Below are 4,236 nucleotides of genomic sequence, written 5' to 3' on the forward strand. Positions count from 1 at the left end.
TGTTTTGATCTATTATTGGGTGAATCACTTTATTTCACTAAGCTTATTTCATTAAGTATAAAGTGTAAATGTTTATAATTTTCTCATTGTGCTGTTGTTAGCTGAAATGAAGTAAATGTGAAATTAGTTTTATAATCCAAATTGAAATATAAAATGTAAAAGATATTAAAAATATGTAAAAAAAGGATTTAGTAATTTTTTTAAATAGGGGAACACAAACAAACAAAAACAACCCCTTTTTTAGAGACCTGTATTCTTTAGTAAATTGTAAAGAGGCACTTACATTGGAAGGCTGTGGATATTACCAAATATTTTCTATAATCAGTACAGATATTTAATGGATGCAAGTTAATATAATAAGGATGTAAAAGGAAGTGTGGATGAGGACTTCAGCTAAGCAGTTAAATGTAATTTAAGTCTTGTTACAACAGGAAGAAAATGTGGTTAACCGGAGGAAAGTCAAATGACTTTGTGGACTAAATTGTAAATAGTGACATGACACACATTGTGTTGACCCCTGGCATTCTATATAAGTGCAGTCTAGTTGGATGACAAGGGGAAAAAATAGAATTTGTTTGATGTTTTTACTATTCTTGACCTCGTTTTTCTCCATCTTTGTCCTCAGTCCCATCGTCTGTATAACAAAACTCACAACGCTAATCACAATGTGAGTCAATACTCCAAAAACAGAAGACTCGTATGGCACCACATTTTCTCTACAAACTTTTTAAAATTTAGGAATAGGATATAATGAGGACATGATTTGCTGAGAACATTTTTCCATGGAGAATCAGAGTGTAGTGCCCCATGAATTAATTTTTGGCTGGAGAAGAAGTTTTCTCTTCCAGGCTCTTGTGTGTTTAGGTAATTATGAAGAAATTTCAGGAAAAGTCACATGAGCAACATAGCCTTTCCTGGTAGATCTGAGTTCCCTAGGGTACACAATGAGCTATTTCTTTTCCTGAGGATATTGAACTAGCTCTTGAAACTTATCAACAGGAAACAGGAAACTTTCTGCAATAGCAGGAAGTGTGAGATGTATAAGGGGAGATCTTACTTTGGGGACAGAAGAGATTTTAAAATAGGTAGAAGAGCTAGTAGATTGCCTCAATTTCGGCCTTAATATTTGGAAAGTCAAATACTTTGTAAAGGGATTCTCTCATTTTTAAAGAATATGGAAAACATCATAATCTGATTTAAGGTATATGTAACTTTTTTACAAGTCCATAGGATGTACAGATTTTTAGGATCTAATAATATTATTATTCTATCAATATTACTTTTCTAATGTTTTTCTCTTTTACACACTTAACTGTAGTTTAACCGTAGCAAAAAAAAAAACTTCTTCACACTGGTAGGACAGTTTTCTGTTTCCTTTCCCCTTCCCCCCTCCTTTTTTGAAGATTTTATTTATTTGACAGAGAGAGAGAGATCACAGGTAGGCAGAGAGGCAGGCAGAGAGAGGGAAGCAGGCTCCCTGCTGAGCAGAGAGCCCAATGCAGGGCTCCATCCCAGGACCCCGAGACCAGAGGCCTTAACCCACTGAGCCACCCAGGCCCCCCTTTTCCCCCCTTTTTAAAGCTGTCTTGGATCTCAGTGAAATGGGTCAAAATTTTCCAATTTATTATTGGTGAGACCAAGAACTAAAATTTGTCATCCCCGTGCTAAGGCCCAATGTCTTACCAGTGGCTAGAAAAATATCTTGATATTTTGGACCAAAAGCAACCTGCAGGAAAAAAAAAATCTACCACTCATTGCCACAGAGGAGATTTGTAGGAGTTTTATGGCAGCTGCACTGTGGATAAAATTCTGACCTGCAGAGACTACGTCACATGTTGATGGGATGACATCAACCAAAGGATGTTTGCCTTTTGCTTCATTGTACTTTTTCTTAAAAGAGTTATTAAATGCTTCCTATCCTTTCTCTAAACATAGTCCCATGACAATACTCTGAAGAATCTTGAAGACAAACAGTCTTTACTACTAAAAATTGTTATTGTTTCTCCTTCATTCCAAGTTATTACATTCAGCTGCCAGCTGTCAGCTGTGAAAACCAAACACAAGACTCAACTTATACTGTTTTCCATGCTGTTTTCTTTCTCTAGGTTCAGCAGAAAATTAGAAAAATCCCTTTTACTGAAAGGCCCACTATTTAAACTCTAGGTCAAAGGTAAATTAAAACAAAAATAAAAACACGAAAACATGCCCTTCCCACCCTTAAAGGACCTAATCCTTCAAAGGTCACCTTTTTAAAATAGACTTCTGGGTTCATTTAAATGATTTCCACTATCTCCATGAGTTGGGTTTTATTTTACTTTATTTTAGTGGTGTCCTTTATCAAAAAGAAAGATGAGACTCCAATGTAGTTCAACTACTCCTTGTGAAGAATCAAAAGATTAAATAAAATTATATTGAATTTAACATGTATTGAATGAGAATTTACCATGTAGTAAGTTATTCTAAGGATGGTAAGTGGTAGAAAAGTAATATAATAATAATTAGTGAATTTTTCTTCTTGTGGATCGTAAGATATTTTCATATCTCCTGTCTCTTGGGAAAAGCTAATCTATGTCCAAGGAGCCTTCAGACCTAAGAGACAGATTGTCTATAACTTCATTTGAGGAGATTCATTAACTTTAAAACAGATATTCTGTCTAGACAGTTGCTGACATTTTACATTTAAGTTTTACCTTCTCAATATTCCTGTAACATGAGCAGGAAAAAGGGTCATTTTTATCTGGTCTACATCTCTAGATGCCTACAGATGACTGGTGATTTACTCCAGATAATAGAAGTGAGCACTGATAGAGCATCAAACTCTAAGAAGGCACTATTAGCTATTAGCATATATTCATACATTAATCTTCAAACAATATTTTGAAATAAATTCTATTATTATTTTACAATGAAGAAATTGAGACACAGAGAGATATAGTTGCAAGTGTTGCAGTGTCACTTCTCAAACAAAGACATCCAGACGGCCAACAGACACATGCAAAGGTGTTCAACATCACTCATCACCAGGGAAATGCAAACCAAATCACAATGAGATATCACTTCACCCCTGTCAGAATGGCTAAAATAAAAAAAAAAAAAACTCAAGAAACAACAAGCAAGATACAACAAGCATTAGTGAGGATGTGGAGAAAAAGAACGCTTGTGTGTTGGTGGGAATGCACACTGGCGCAGCCACCATGGAAAAGAGTATGGACATTCCTCAGAACCTTTAAAAATGGAAATACCCTGCAATCCAGTAATCACATTACCGGATATTTACCCCCCAAATACAAAATCATTAATTCAAAGTGTTACATGCACCCCTATTTACTACAGCATTATTTACTATAGCCAAGATATTGAGGCAGCCCAAGTGTCCATCAATTATAAATGGATGGAGAGGTGATACACGCCCGCACGCGTATGCACGTGCACACACATACACACACTACGCACCACACATTGGAATATTACTCAGCCATAAAAAAAGAATGAAATCTTGCCATTTGCAATGACACAGATGGAACTAAAGAGAATAATGCTGAGTGAAACACGTCGGAGAAAGACAAATACCATATGATCTAGCTCATATGTGGAATTTCATGAGCAAACAAGCAAAGGAAAAAACAAAAGGAGAAACAAACCGAGAAACACACTTAACTACAGAGAACAAACTGATGGTTACCAGAGGGGAAGTGGGTAAGGGGAATGGGTGAAATGAATGATGGAAATTAAGGAGGTTACTTGTGATGAGCACTGGGGGATGTATGGAATTGTTGAATCATTATATTGTACACCTGAAACTAATATCATGCTGTGTGTTAATTATGCTGGAATTAAAATAAAAAACTAAGAAAAAAAGTGCTTGAGTGTTAACCTTGAGAGTCCAAACCTGAGCCCTTTGATTTGTGAGTGGTGAGGATGGTTAGTGAGAGGGAGGAAGAGAGTTCACAGCTGTCTTTTGCTGGAGATGCACTGGTATTGGCAGCCTGGCTATTCCTTCCACTTATATGAAGAGCTGGTGGTTCACGTGTCCAGTAGAATTCCGCAGTCCTAAAAAGGTATTGTCTTACTAGCAGCAGATAGCTGCCTGCCTTCCTTCTAATTTGAAAATCCATATCTCTGTCCGACCATCCTACCAGATGGATAACAGAAAATGTATAGACAGGTAGAGACTTTAAAAGACCACATTTTTCACATTTATTTATTTATTTAAAAAGAAAAGAACAACATCCAAAA

Source organism: Mustela putorius, unplaced genomic scaffold, assembly GCF_011764305.1.
Source record: "Mustela putorius furo isolate JIRA1106 unplaced genomic scaffold, ASM1176430v1.1 tig00537227_pilon_pilon_pilon, whole genome shotgun sequence".
In the NCBI taxonomy this organism is placed as follows: domain Eukaryota; kingdom Metazoa; phylum Chordata; class Mammalia; order Carnivora; family Mustelidae; genus Mustela; species Mustela putorius.